General features: G+C 40.7%; 1 protein-coding gene across 3 annotated transcripts in view; it reads right to left on the reverse strand.

Moving 5' to 3' along the window:
- Positions 1-16,577, reverse strand: part of SAMD13 (sterile alpha motif domain containing 13) — a 53,953-nt gene that overhangs the window by 10,122 nt on the left and 27,254 nt on the right. The window lies entirely within an intron of this gene.

Raw genomic sequence — 16,577 nt, forward strand, 5'->3', positions numbered from 1 at the left:
GAGCTGCTGGTTGCTCTTTTTGCAGGACACACAACTACAGATTTCCCAGGCTTCTTTGAAACTTAGTGTGGCCATGTGACTAAGCTCTGGCCAATGAGATGGGAAGGGATGATGCATGCCTCTCTCAGACCCATAAAACTACCTGCACAGGCTTCTTGCTCTTTTTCCTTATGCTAACTTATATCAATGCCCAGATGATCTTGAAAGCTATTTAACTGATAACAAGGCCTCCTTCACCTGGGTCTTTGAATGACAGTGAAGCAGAAAATCCCCACCAGCTACCTTGGACTATCTGTATGAGCAAGAAATAAAATTCTACTATAATTAAGCCATTATACACTACTTGTCATATCTGTTGGTCTACTTTAATACATCAACCATTTCTACAATTTCCCCTTCACTTTTACAACCTCTTCTTATCACGTCATCAACCAAAAGAGTCCTATCTCTGCAACACTGAAAGCCCAATATCCTGTTCTGTCTCTCACTCCTCACTCTCATTAAACCCACTTTTTCATGTCAACTCCACTTTGTCCAGGGTTATCAGTCCCTTTCTGACTCCTCTTTCGTACCAAGTCTGAACCTGATGATTGACCAGGGAGCCATTCTTTTATTAGCCCTCTAAAGTAGCCCTCTTAAGCCATTAGCTTTTTGCAGTGTCCATCCCACAAACCCCCCGTCCAGGATGAGTCCAGCAGTCCAGCTTCTCTAACTCCTCTACCTAGTGCAGCTGGGGAAAAAAATCAAGAAACTATGAAGATGAAACAGTACACATTTGCAGTGTACCAATCGCAGCTGGCCAGTAGAATACCTCAATTGTTCTTTTGTTATCCTTGGTCATCTCCCTCTCCCATTCCTCTTGGTGGCCATTCTTAACCTTCACTGCTCTCCTCCAGTTCCTTATTAAATCTCTACCAATCCCCATCTACCCCAAGCAGAGGAGCTTGACTCTGGTTAGCAAAGGAAATAGAGGCTGTGAGGAACTCCATTAATGTCCATGAAGACAAAGTGTATTAGTTAGGGTTCTCCAGAGAAACAGAACCAATGAGATACTGGTTAGATATGACCAACCTGCATGCTGGGAAAACAGGAAAGCTGGTGGTATAATTCAGTCCAAGTCTGAAAGACACAGAATTGGAGGGTGAGGTGGGGCTGATGATATAAGTCCAGTCAGAGTCTGAAGGCCTGAGAACCAGAAGCTCTGATTTCCAAGGGCAGGAGACGATGGCTGTCTCAGGTCAAACAGAGTGATTTACCCTTTCTCCACATTTTTGTTCTATTAGGGCCATAATGGGATTAGGTGATGTTCACCCACATCAGTTAGGGCCATCTTTATCCAGCCTACTGATTCAAATACTACTCTCCTTCACAAACACTCCCACAGACACACCCAGAAATAATGCTTTACCAGCCATCTGGGCATCTCTTAGCCCAGTCAAGATGACACATTAACCATCACATAAGGACAATCTTACTTATATCTGTACACAACTTCACCCATGCCCCCAACTCAGAGGAAGAGAACCCTGTCTTGCTTGGTGCTAATTACTTAATATTTTTAAAAATAAAATACTTGGATATTTTATTTACCAAATTGAATCATGACATATATTATGGCTGGCATTACATTTTAAAAACTTTATTGGGATAAAATTAATACAACACGAAATATGCCATTTTGACCATTTTTAAGTATACGGTCACATTGATTACATTTATAGTGTTATGCAATTATTGCCGCTATCTATTTTAAAAACACTTCCACCATCTCAAAAAGAAATTATCCACCCATTACTTAATAACTTCCTACTCCCCCAAGCCTCTGGTAACCTTTAATCTACGTTGTATCTCTATGAATTTGCCTATTTTAGATATTTCATGTAAGTGGAATTATGCAATATTTGTCTGGCTTATTTCATTTAACATATTTTCAAGGTTTATCCATGTCGTAGCACATATCAGAACTTCATTCCTTTTTATGGTTGAATAATATTCCATTATATGTATACAGCACATTTTAAAAATCAGTTCATCTGTTCATGGACACTCAGAATGTTTCCACCTTTGGTTATTGTGAACAATGCTGTAATAACCACAGCACAAGTACAAGTATCTGTTTAATTCCCTCTTTTCAATTCTTTTGGGTGGAATTGCTGGGTCCTACAGTAAAGCTATGCTTAAGTTTTTGAGAATCTACCAAATTATTTTCCACAACAGATGCACCATTTTATAGTTCTACCAGCAATGTACAAAGAAATTTCTCCACATCCTTGTTCCTCCGTATTCTTTTGATCTCATCCCTTTCTATATCCTCAGGGAGTTTGCTTCACTTAACTTTCCTCAATTTATTTCAATTTTAATCTGTCCAATTCTTTTAGCTACTTTCCTGGATGTGAGTAAGTCTGGATGTCTCCTCTCTTAGAAGAGAACTCTCTTGCCTACATGACTCTCCAGTTGCTGCTTCTCCCTTACTGGCCTGCCTCCCACTCACTCCTCAACTTGGAGAGAAAGTTCCTCCCCAGCTGATGTGTATGCACCCTGACATGCTGCTGTGGCTGCTGGCATGCATGAGCAAGCACAGACCCCGTTGCCACTGCCCCAATGAAACTCTGTGGCCAGCACCCCCCATCGGAGTGTTGTGGCCAGCAGACAGGGAGTACCTCGACCCCTCCAGTAAAGCAAGTTGCTAACCACAAGGGGCCAGAGAACAAAGCTGTGGCCTGTTACCAACCCCCCAGAGTTACAGCATGCAGCCCAGAAGTACCAAGCTAAGCGTTGTACCCCTAAAATCTCGCAGAAATGAAGGCAATCACCTTATACCACAATCAAAGCCTGAAGGGCATTAAAGAAGATAAAGGCAAAAAAAAAAACAACACATCCAAAGGACAGCAATTTCAAAGACTGAAGAAGAATGAGCCCACAGAGATGAAAACAAACAAACAAACAAACAAACAAAAAACAAAAAACAAAACAAAACAAAAAAACCTAGTGCAATAACTCTGGCAACTCAAAAAGTCAGAGTGTCTTCTTATCTCCAAATGACTATACTAGTTCCCCAATAATTGTTCTTAACCAGACTGAAATGGCTGAAATGACAGACATATAAGTCAGAATATAGATAGGCATGAAGATCATTGAGATTCAAGAAAAAGTTGAAGCACAATCCAAGGAATCTAAGGTATATATGGGAGCTGAAAGTTGAAATGGTCATTTTAAGAAAGAATCAAACTGATCTGGCACAGCTGAAAAACTTACTTCAGAGTTTCATAATACAATCTCAGCAGAATAGATCAAGCTGAGGAAAGATTCTCAGAGCTTGAAGACTGGCTGATATGGTTTGGCTGTGATCCCACCCAAATCTCATCTTGAATTCCCACATGTTGTGGGAGGGGCCCAGTGGGAGGTAATTTAATCATGGGGACAGGTCTTTCCCATGCTGTTCTCAGGATAGTGAATAAGTCTCAGGAGATCTAATGGTTTTAAAAAGAGGAGTTCCTGGCCAGGCATGGTGGCTCATGCCTGTAATCCCAGCACTTTGGGAGGCCGAGGCAGGTGGATCACCTGAGGTCAGGAGTTCGAGACCAGCCTGGCCAATGTGGTGAAACCCTGTCTCTACTAAAAATACAAAAATTAGCTGGGTGTGATGGCAGGCACATGTAATTCTAGCTACTCGGGAAGCTGAGGCAGGAGAATCACTTGAACCCGTGAGGTGGAGGTTGCAGTGAGCTGAGATCACGCCATTGCACTCCAGCCTGGGTGACAGAGTGAGACTCTGTCTTAAAAAAAAAAAAAAAAAAAAGAGAGAGAGAGAGAGAGATGAGTTCCCCTGTACCCAGCTCTCTCTCTTTTTGCCTGCTGCCATCCACATAAGATGTGACTTGCTCCTCCTTGCCTTCCTCCATGGTTGTGAGGCCTCCCCAGCCATGTGGAAATGTAAGTCCAATTAAACCTCTTTTCTTTTGTACATTGCCCAGTCTTGGATATGTCTTTATCAGCAGTGTGAAATGGACTACTACAGTAAATTGGTACCAGTAGAGTGGGGCATTGCTGAAAAGATACACGAAAATGTGGAAGTGACTTTGGAACTGGGTAACAGGCAGAGGTTGGAACAGTTTGGAGGGCTCAGAAGAAGACAGGAAAATGTGGGAAAGTTTGGAACTTCCTAGAGACTTGTTGAATGACTTTGACAAAAATGCTGATAGTGATATGAAAAATAAGGTATAGGCTGAGGTGGTCTCGGAGAGGAGGAACTTGTTGGGAACTAGAGCAAAGGTGACTCTTGTTATATTTTAGCAAAGAGACTGGTGGCATTTTGCCCCTGCCCTAGAGATTTGTGGAACTTTGAACTTGAGAGAGATGATTTAGGGTGTCTGGTGAAAGAAATTTCTAAGTAGCAAAGCCTTCAAGAGGTGACTTGGGTGTTGTTAAAGGCATTCAGTTTTATAAGGGAAACAGAGCAAAAAACTTCAGAAAATTTGTACCCTGACAATGTGATAGAAATGAAAATCCCATTTTCTGAGGACAGATTCAAGCCAGTTGCAGAAATCTGCATAAGTAATGAACAGCCAAATGTTAATCCCTAAGACAATGGGGAAAATGTCTCCAGGGCATGTCAGAGGTCTTCATGGCAGCTCCTGCCATCACAGCAGGGCCTAGGAGGAAAAGACGGTTTTGTGGGCCAGACCCAGGGTTCTCATGCTATGTGCAGCATAGGGACTGGTGCCCTGTGTCCCAGCTACTCCAGCCATGGCTGAAAGGGACCAATGAAGAGCTTGGGCCGTGGCTTCAGAGGGTGCAAGCCCCAAGCTTTGGCAGCTTCCATGTGGTGTTGAACCTGCCAGTGCAAAGAAGTCAAGAATTGAGGTTTGGGAATCTCTGCCTAGATATCAGAAGACGTATGGAAATGCCTGGATGTCCAGGCAGAAGTTTGCTGCAAGGGCGGGGCTTTCATGGAGAACTTCTGCTAGGGCAGTGTGGAGGGAAATGTGGGGTGGGAACTCCCATAAAGAGTCCCTACTGAGGCATCACCTAGTGGAGCTGAGAGAAGAGGGCCACCATCCTCCAGATCCCAGAATGGTAGATCCACTGACAGCTTGCACTGTGCAGCCAGAAAAGCTGCAGACACTCAATACCAGCCCATGAAAGCAGCCAGGAGGGAGACTGTACCCTGCATAGTCACAGGGGCAGAGCTGTCCAAGACCATGGGAACCCACCTCTTGCATCAGCATGACCTGGATTTGAGACATGGAGTCAAAGGAGATCATTTTGGAGCTGAAAGATTTGACTGCCCTGCTGGATTTTGAACTTGCATGGGGGCCTGTATCCCCTTTGTTTTGGCCAATTTCTCCCATTTGGAATGGCTGTATTTACCTAATGCCTGTACCCCCACTGTATCTAGGAAGTAACTAACTGCTTTTGATTTTACGGGCTCATAGGTAGAAGAGACTTGCCTTGTCTCGGATGAGACTTTGGACTGTGGACTTTTGAGTTAATGCTGAAATAAGTTAAGACTTTGGGGGACTGTTGGGAAGGCATGATTGGTTTTGAAATGTGAGGATGTGAGATTTGGGAGGGGCCAGGGGTGCAGTGATATGGTTTGGCTGTGTCCCCATCCAAATCTCATCTTGAATTCCCACATGTGGTTGGAGGGACCCGGTAGGAGGTGATTGAATCATGAGGGCAGGTCTTTCTCATGCTCTTCTCATGATAGTGAATAAGTCTCAGGAGATCTGATGGTTTTAAAAAGAGGAGTTCCCCTCAAAAGCTCTCTCTCTTTTTGCCTGCTGCCATCCATGTAAGATGTGACTTGCTCCTGGTTGCCTTCCGCCATGATTGTGAGGCCTCCCTCCCCAGCCATGTGGGACTGTAAGTCCAATTAAACCTTTTCTTTTGTAAACAGCCCAGTCTCAGCAATTTACATGTCTTTATCAGCAGTGTGAAAATGGACTAATACACTGGCTCTCTGAAATAACTCGGTCGACAAAAATAAAGAAAAAAATTTAAAAAGAATGAACAAAACTGTTAAGAAATATGGGATTATGTAAAGAGACCAAATCTACAACTCACTGATGTCCCTGAAAGAGAAGGCAAGAAAGCAAGCAACTTGGAAAATATATTTGAGGATATTGTCCATGAAAGTTTCCCCAACCTTGTTAGAGAGGGCAACAGTGAAATTCAGGCAATGCAGAGAGCCCTTGTGAGATACTATACAAGATGACCATCCCCTAGACACATAGTTATCAGATTCACCAAGGTTGAAATGAAATAAAAAATGTAAAAGGCAGATAAAGACAAGGGGCAAGTCACCTACAAATGGAACTCCATCAGGCTAACAGCAGACTTTTCAGCAGAAACCCTACAAGCCAGAAGATATTGGGGGCCTACATTCAGCATTCTTAAAGAAAATAAATTACAACTAAGAATTTCATATCCAGCCAAACTAAGTTTCCTAAGTGAAGGAGAAATAAGATCCTTTTCAGACAAGCAAATGCTAAGGGAATTAGTTACCACTAGACCTGCCTTTCGAGAAGTCCTTAAGGGAGTGCTAAATAAGGAGAGGAAAGGCCATTTCTGACTGTCACAAAAACATACTTAAGTACATAGACCCACTGACTCTATAAGTCAACTACACAATCAAGTCTGCCTAATAACCCCCTAACAATACAATGACAGAATCAAATCCATACATATCAATAGTAACCTTGAATGGAAACAGAGTAAATGTTTCAATTAAAAGGCACAGAGTGGCAAGTTTGATAAAGAAGCAAGACCCAACTGTATGCTGTCCTCAAGAGGCCCATCTTACATGTAATGACACACACAGGCTCAAAGTAAAGGGATGATGAAAAATCTACCTAACAAATGGAAAACAGAAAAAAAGCAGGGTTTGCTATTCTAATTTCAGACAAAACAGACTTTAAACCAACAATGATTTAAAAAAAAAGACAAAGAAGCGCATTACATGATGGTAAAGGGCTCAATTCAACAAGAAGATGTAACTATCCTAAGTATATGTGCACCCAAAACAGGAACACCCAGATTCATAAGATGAGTTCTTAGACACCTAAGAAGTGACTTAGATGACTACAAAATAATAGTGGGAGACTTCAACATCCCACTGCCAGTTTAGACAGACCATCAAGGCAGACAACTAAGATATTCGGGACTTGAACTTAACACTTGACTAAATGGACCTAAAAGACATCTACAGAACTCTCCACCTCTAAAATGGCAGAATATATATTCTTCTCATCTGCACATGCAATATACTCTAAAACCGACCACACAATTAGCATAAAACAATTCTCAGCAAATTTAAAAAAAAAGGGAAATTATACCAACTATAGTCTCAAACCACAGCACAATAAAAATATATATCAATAAGAAGAAGGTCACTCAAAACTGTACAGGAAATTAAACTGCTCCTGAATGAGTTTTGGGTAAACAAGGAGATTAAAGGAGAAATCAAGAAATTATGTGAAACTACTGAGAACAAAAATACAACATACCAGAATCTCTGGGACACAGCTAAAGCAGTGTTAAGAGGAAAGTTTATACTGCTAAGTGCCCACATCAAAAAGTTATAAAGATCTCAAATTAACAACCTAACATTACACATAGAGGAACTAGAAAACCAAGAGCAAACCAACCCCAAGCTATGAGAAGACAAGAAATAACTAAAATCTAAGCTGAACTGAATGAAACTGAGACATGAAAAACCATATAAAAGATGAACAAATCGAGGGGTTGGTCATTTGAAAGAATAAATGACATATATAGACCATTAGCTAGACTAATAAAGAAGAAAGGAATGAATATCCAAATAAATACGATCAGAAATGACAAAGGGGACATTACCATCAACCCCATAGAAATATTTTTTAAAAAACCCTCAGAGACTATTATAAACACCTCTATGCATACAAACTAGAAAACCTAGTTGAAATGGATAAATTCCTGGAAACACAATCTCCCAAGATTGAACAAGGAAGAAACTGAAGCCCTAAACAAACCAATAATGAGTTCTGAAATTGAATCAGGAATAAAAAGCCTACCAACCAGATGAATTTACAGCTGAATTCTACCAGATGTATAAAGAAGAGCTGGTACCATTCCTACTGAAGCTATTCCCAAAAATTTAGGAGGAGGGACTCCTCCTTAACTCATTCTGTGAGGCCAGAATCATTTTGATACCAGAACCTGGCAGAGATACAACAAAAAAAGAAAACTTCAGGCCAATATCCTTGATGAACATAGATGCAAAAATCCTCAAGAAAATACCAGCAAGCTGAATCCAGCAGCATATCAAAAAGCTAATCCACCACAATCAAGTAGGCTTTATCCCTGGGAAGCAAGGTTGGTTCAACATATGCAAATCAATACATGTGATTCATCACATAAACGGACCCAAAACCCCAAGCCACAAGATCATCTCAATAGATGCAGAGAAGGCTTTCAATAAAATTCAACATCCCTTCCTGTTAAAAATCCTTAACAAACTAGGCATCAAAGGTAAATACCTCAAAATAATAGGTGCCATCTTATTATTGACGTGACAAACCCACAGTCAGCATCACACTGAATGGGCAAAAACTGGAAGCATTCCCCTTGAGAACCAGAAGAAGACAAGGATGCCTACTCTCACTACTCCTATTCAACATAGTACTGGAAGTCCTATCCAGTGCAATCGGGCAAGAGAAAACATAAAAGGCATCCAAATGAGAAGAAAGGAACTCAAACTATTCTTGTTTGCAGATGATATGATTCTATACCTAGAAAACCCCATAGTCTCTGACCAGAAGCTGCTTGAGCTGATAAGCAACTTCAACAAAGTTTCAGTATACAAAATCAAAGTGCAAAAATCAGTAGCATTCCTAACAACACCCATACACTGACAGCACCTAAGCTGACAGCCAAATCAGGAATGCAATCCCATTCACAACTGCCACAAAAAGAATAAAATACCTAGAGATACAGCTAACCGGGAGGTGAAGGATCTTTACAATGAGAATTACAAAACACTACTCAAAGAAATCAGAGATGACACAAACAAATGGAACAACATTCCATGCTCTTGGATAAAAAGAATCAATATCATTAAAATGGCCATACTGCCCAAAACAATTTATAGATTCAATGCTATTTCTATCAAACCACCAATGACATTCTTCACAGAACTAGAGAAAACTATTCTAACGTTCATATGGAACCAAAAAAGAGCCCAAACAGCCAAGGGAATCCTAAGCAAAAAGAAGCTGGAGGAATCACATTGCCTGACTTCAAACTGCACTACAAGGCTACAGTAACCAAAATAGCATGGTACACATAGACCAATGTAACATACTAGAGAGTACAGAAATAAAGCTGTACATCTATAACCATCTGAGCTTTGACAAAGTCGACAAAAACAAGCAATGGGGAAAGGACTTCCTATTCAACAAATGGTGCTGGGATAACCGGCTAGCCATATGCAGAAGATTGAAACTGGACCCATTACTTACACCATATATAAAAATCAATTCAAGATGGTTTAGAGACTTAAATGTAAAGCCTAAAAGTATAAAAATCCTGGAAGATAAACTAGGAAATACCATTCTGGACATAGGCCCTGGCAAAGATTTCATGATAAAGACGCCAAAAGCAATTGCAACAAAAACAAAAATTGACAGATAGGACCTAATTAAACTAAAGAGTTTCTGCATAGCAAAATAACTATCAACAGGGCAAACAGACAACCTACAAAATGGGAGAAAATATTTGTAAACTATGAGTCCAACAAAGGTTTAATATTCAGAATCTATAAGAAACTTAAATTAACAATCAAAAAAACAAACAACCCATTACATATTGGGCAAAGGACATGAACAGACACATCTCAAAAGAAGTCAAAAATATGTCTAATAAGCATATGAAAAAATGCTCAACATCGTTAATCATTAGAGAAATGCAAATCAAAATAACAAGACACCTTCTTGCACTAGTTAGAATGGCTATTATTAAAAAATAATAAAAACAGATGCTGGTGAGGTTGCTTAGAAAAGGGAATACTTATACAGCAGTAGTGGTGGGAATGTAAATTAGTTCAGCCATTGTGGAGAGAAGTTTGGTGATTTCTCAAAGAACTTAAAACAGAACTACCATTCAACCTGGCAATCCCATTACTGGGTATATTCCCAAAAGAATGTAAGTTGTTCTACCATAAAGACACATGGACCTGTATGTTCACTGCAGTACTATTTACAATAGGAAAGATATGAAATCAACCTAAGTGCCCATCAACAGTAGACTGGATAAAGAAAATGTGGCACATATACACCATGGAATACTACATAGCCATTAAAAAAGAATAAGATCATGTCCTGTGCAGCAACATGGATGGAGCTGGAGGTCATTATCCTATGCGAACTAATGCAGGAACAGAAAACCAAATACCTTATGTTCTCATAAGTGGGAGCTAAACATTGAGCACATATGGACACGAAGAAAGGAACAATGACACTGGGGCCTACTTGAGGGTGGAGGGTGGGAGGAGGGTAGACTGAAAAACTGCCTATTGGATACTATGCTTATTACTTGGGTGATGAAATAATCTGTACCCCAAACCCCCGTGACACACAATTTACCTATATAACAAACCTGCACATGTACCCATGAATCTAAAATAAAAGTTTAAAAACTTCAACAAGTTTTTTCCTTATCAGTTTTCAATTTTCTTGGCTGCTTTCTTATTGCTCGCATTACCCACTTATTTGTGATTTCACCTCTTTTCTAAATTTTCATGGGTTGAAAGGACACATCAGCAGAGATTGAGTTGCCACTTCCCCTGTTCATTATGCTACAAAATATTTTAAGCATTTCAGTAACCTTCAATTGTTAAAAATTATCAGGCATCAAAGCACCTCAAATATTTTCAATACTTGGTATTATTAGATGCTGATGAAGTAAATCAAGTTATTCTCAATTTGTGAGGTTTTAATTGGTCTAATTCAAAGCCAGATTTGCCATGAAAGCTAATGATGTTTAAGTTTCACCTTAACAAGTTTGTATCCATAATTTTGTAATTTTTTTTTTTTTTAACCAAGGAGGGCTATTAGAATTGCATAAACTTTAGGCTCCACAAAACCTGAATTTGCCTCTGTTCTAATTAGAAATCGCCATCTAGAATCACTTCAAGTGAATTCAATTTGGCCGTGATTAGAACCCTATACTCAGGGTTGCTCTGATTGGCCTCCCCACCCTACAATTCCATTTTGAGGTAGTTAGTATTACTTGGCAATATATAGCCATAAGAAATTTTATTTATTTTTTATTAAGCCAGTGACTTCAGTAACTTATCAAAAGTTAGCAATAACCCATCTGTAAAGAGATGTCAATCTTTGCATTTCAAATGAATGACTTAAGCAACCAGTTGGGCATTTCGGAGTAAAGATACTATTCTTATTCAGTGGTTTGAGAAAAATGAAGAGATAAGAGAGTAAAATTAATTTGTCACCTTGAGTTGCATATTATTTTGTCATGATTATCTCAGAGATACATATTGTTCTAGAAATAAAATCATGAATGTTGCTTGTAAGTTTGAGAAATCTGAAAAATATGAACTATATGACATTGATTGAATGGCAGATCTGTCTTCCATCTTCTTCTTATATATTCTAAGTATGTGAGTCAAACAGACAAAGACATAGAAATGAAGTGACTACACCACAACAGGCAGAGCTGTCTTTGTGACTTGCAGTTAGGGTCCAATTTGAGTGGTGAAGTTACTGTACTAGATTGCCAGAGTTCCTTAAACGGCAACTAAAAGCACTGCCCATAGTTGGCTTTACAACAGAGAATGCTGCTCATTTAGCCTTCAGAGTCTGACAAAGCAAACTTTATCCTAAATGTTCTCTGTGAGGAAGGGAAGGACGCTTTTGAACAAGATTAGTCAAAATAGTGTCTTCAAAACCAAAGCTCTTATCAAAGTAAAATTCTTGAGGTACCTTTGACTCTTGAAAGCTAAGCAGCCCATACCCATGGACAAGTGCCATTAAAAACAAAAAATCTATTCACAAATTTCAACTGTGTCTCAAGTGGTTTTGCGCCCTGTGTTGTGCACTGAAAGCATACTTCTTGAGGACCAGTTTTAAGATTACATATTTTGACTTTTAAAGCAGGAGCTTGAGCAGTATTCTGTTTGTTTAACTCAGTATTAACTTTATAGAAATCTGAGTCCTAGAAAGGCAAATTCTCCAGGACCATCCACTAACCATGAGTAAACTGGAAGAAAACATATCAGAAGTCATGACTTTCACTCATTCCCTTCACCACAGCCTAAAATGTTTGTCTGCTAGAAGGCGCTTGGGAAAATAGCCCCCACACCACAGTGTCTGTGGGAAAGAGAGATGGTACTGACAAGGCTGTAATCACTACCTTCTCCAGGGCTCCCACTGCCTCCTGCTCTCATAGGCCAGTGAACCCTTTGGAGTGCTAGCTGAATGAGTCCAGCAGGCCAGACTCCCTACATGGTGAGCAACTGCAACCCTGATGACACAGACCACATGCCAACCCAAGGAGTAGCGACATCGCTGTCCAAAACATACATGCTATCGACACCGGGTTATTCGTGATGGGCTAGGCAGGGACTTAGGCCTTCATTCTTGATGATTCTTTTGACTTGTAATTGCGACTAACACAGAAGACTCAAAAGAGGATTGCCAGAAGAAAATCTGATGAAGATAATTGCAGCAGAGGAAAACTTAATGGAGATCATTGTTCTGTGGCAGTGGGGTGCCTGCACAGGGAAAAGGAGGTTAGGCAAAGACCACCACCTTAATCCAGCTGCTTCTCCATACCACAGGAACACAGGACAAATCTTGCCCTCTGAGAAATCTTGCTCAATGGCCTGACATCTTCCAAGAGGTCATGCTGCTAGAAAGCCACATCCGAGTCTAGTTGCCACAGCCATAAAGTTTCCAATACTGTGCTATGAGACCATACCACAAAGATAGATACTGTCCTGGAAGTCAGGCCATCTGATGGCAGACATGTTTGCCATCAATACCAGTATTTTAGTCAGTTCAGGCTGCTAGGACAAGATACCATAGATTGGGCAGCATAAACAACAGATATTTCTCACAGTTCTAGAAGCTGGAGGTCCAAGACCAGGGTGCCAGCATGGTTGGGTTCTTAGTGAGGGCTCTCTTCCTGGCTTGTAGAAGGCTGTCTTCTTGCTGTATCCTTACACCTGAGAGTAAGCTCTCTGGTGTCTTGTTCTCTTCTTATAAAAGCATTGATCTCATGATGGGGGTTCCATCCTCATGACCTCATCTAAACCTAATTACCTCCCAAAGATCCCACCTCCTAATATCCTCACTGTGGGTCAGGTTTTCAACATAAGAGTTTTGGGGGGACATAAACATTCAGCTCATAATAGTCAGCCATGAAACAATAAGCTCCCCACATCACTGGCAACCGTGCTGCCCTTTCTGGACTTGCCCTTTTCAAAAGTGGTTTAGGGGATGCTCTCCATCCCTGCCCTGCTTCCTGAGGAGAGTTTAAGGAGGCAGCTGTTCTAATTGTTTCTCAGCTGCTGTGACCTTGCGTGTACCTGCATGTACCTTGGAAGGGCCATGTGCTTGGGCTGGAGATGGCCTGCATTTTCTCATCAGGATGATGAGTGGGTGCTAACCAACTAGGTTCATTGCCAGGAAGACTCCAGAGGTAAAATGCTGATGGCCTCTGTAGTGTGATGATGGAAGAGGCAGGTTAACATGGTAGAGGATCCAATCCTCAGTCCTCATGAATATCACAGCAGTGACTTATCTTATCATCCTAAGCCTAGCCAGTGATTCTCTCCCTGCCCTCCACTCCTTTAATGGGAAAAGGAGAAACGATATTTGAATCACTGCCAGAGACAAATTCAAGGCAGACTCTTCCCTGACCCAATCACCTTTCCATGAGAATGAAGAAACTTAAGCTTCTGGACCATGCTTGCAAAACTCTGATCCTTTGAGAATTCATTTCTCAGGCTTCCAAGTTGGCAGGTTGAACATAGTAGCAAGACAATGCTCACTTCTCCCTTGAAGGATTTCTGAATGAAATGCTTTAGAAGAGTTTATTCCCGTTATGGTTCCCAGTGTCTGTGGGAACAGAATGAGATCATCCATGGGAGAAAGTGCCTGCTCGTGGGCCAGGCTCAGAGCTGGCAGTCCCGTTTCTGAGGTAAATCACAGAACCTGGAAGGTCCAGAGAGCATCATGTGCCCCCAGTCTGGGATGTCTGCCTCCAAGGAGTCTGAGCAAAAGCTCAATCTGCAAAGGGCTTTTGGTCAGCTGGGAAGCTGGCCAAGAGACCTTTTAGCTAAGTATTTTTTTTGTTAACCATTTACAATACTACTTAAATTTAATTTTAGAAGAGTGCTGTTCAATTGCAGTGACACAAATGGACATTGTACCAGTGAAAAACAAAATAAAATATGTTCCAGCTGATCAGCGGCCTTCCACTTTCCAACCTGAGCAGTTTTTTTCCATCACAATTCATAAAAGTTTTTCAAACATAAAGAAAACTCATCAGAGTTTTATAGTAAATACCCATATTCTGAACACCTAGATGCTACAATTAACATTTTCTGTACTTGCTTTACCGCATATATGTCCACATGGTCACCCTTCTATTTAATTGCCAATGCATATTTTTGATGCATTTTAAATTGAGTTGTATATATCAGTATACTTTCCCCTAAATACTTCTGTTTTTATACCACTGTTTAGGTGTTTTTCATAGTTCTTTTCTTTTTAAAGTAAAATTTATATGTTCTGTAATGCACAAACCTGAATCATTTGCATATGCCTGTGTATAAGCAAGCAGTGACCCATGCATACCTGTAACCCAAGCCTGTATCAAGATACAGAATGTTACCATCACCCAGAAATTTCCCTCATACTCCTTCCCAGTCATTTTCCACCCCCACCCAGCCAGAGGCAACCACTGTTCTGATTGTTTTTTTACCACTGATTCATTTTCCTATTCTGAAACCTTATCTAAATGGAACCATTCAGTATGAACTCTGTTATGTAAGGTTTCTCTCAATCAGTAATATGTTTTTGAGACTCATGCAAATGGTTGCACATAACAGTAGTTCATTCCTTTTTATTACTGTGGAGTATTCCACTGTATGAATATATCACAGTTTGTATATTCATTCCCCTATTGATGTACACATAGGCTTCAAATTTTTGACCACTGCAATAAAGCTAGTAAGAACGATTTTGTACAAATCCTTTTACAGACATGTGTTTTCATTTCCCTTGGGTAATTACCCAGGAGCAAAACTGCTGCATCATGGGGTAGATGTCTGAATGTTGATTTCACAGTCTCATCAACAACGAAAGAGTTCCAGTTGCTCCACATCCTCATGAACGTTTAATGTTATCAACCTTTCTCATTTTAGCTCTTCTGGTAGGTATGAAGTAATTTAAGCTGCTATTTTAGCAAGTTTTCCAAATTAGGAAAAAAATACTTATGTACAAAGATCAAATCTGAAGTAAATATAGGTTGAAGGAAATCTAGAAATTGGCGTGTGCAATTTTAGAAAAGTTTAACTTATCCAAACTCAGGCCATACAGCTAATAGTTTGAGAGAATGAACAATGGCTGAAGGGATGTGGAACAAGCAGCCAGACACATTGTTCAGTTTTTAATTCTCCCTACAAGATTATGATATTAGAAAAGAAAATGTTATGCTTAGAAATCTGCAGCTTTCGTTGATAGAGAAATAGGAACTCTGTGTTTACCCACAGAACTGGCCTGGTGTGAACCACACTGTGTTGCCCCCACTTGCCTCCTCAGGTCAAAGCCCCTTGAAGATCAACCCTGCAGACCTAGCACAGCCTGCAACATGGAGCTATGAATCACCTAGACAATTGGGACGGACTCCTGCCCCTTCCTCCCTCTTTCTGATACCATCCCTGGACCTGAGGAAAAGGAAATCCCATTTTTTGAGCATCCACACTATGCCAGAACCTATCATAGGCACTGTGCGTATATTGTCCACTAATCCTCACAACAACATCCCTATAAAGTTATTGACAGTCTGATGTTATAGATATGAAACCAAGACTCAGAGAGACATAGTAACGTGCCTAGGGCCACATAGAGATAGAAGAACCAGGATTCGACTATCAATCCTGTGCTTTTTCCACTCTACCTTGCTAAGCACCCAGAAAGCAAACTGCAAAGGGCTTAATAGTTCATTGGGTGCTGAGGCCAGTAGTAGAAGGTGGTGTATGTCTCTTGGTCAGGTTTGTCCCTGCTTTTCCTTTCTTTTCTGTTTCCTGCTTTCTAGTGTGTTTTCATTGAAGGTGGGGCTGAGTCACTCCACCCCTGAGTATGATCAGTCTTTCAGAGGACATAGATGTAAATGAGCTTTAGCCTTCTTCTCCACAGCTGCCACTGTCTCCGGCTTTGAGTCTTCCCCTTCCACAAAGGGATAATTCACCTGGTACATCCATTCTCCTTCCCCTCAGTTTCTCAGAGCCTCACTGATTCCTCCCTGCTCTTTGGTCCCCTTCCTCCTCACTCCCTTCTGCCCACTGTTGG

This window comes from Pongo abelii, chromosome 1, assembly GCF_028885655.2.
Source record: "Pongo abelii isolate AG06213 chromosome 1, NHGRI_mPonAbe1-v2.0_pri, whole genome shotgun sequence".
Lineage (NCBI taxonomy): Eukaryota > Metazoa > Chordata > Mammalia > Primates > Hominidae > Pongo > Pongo abelii.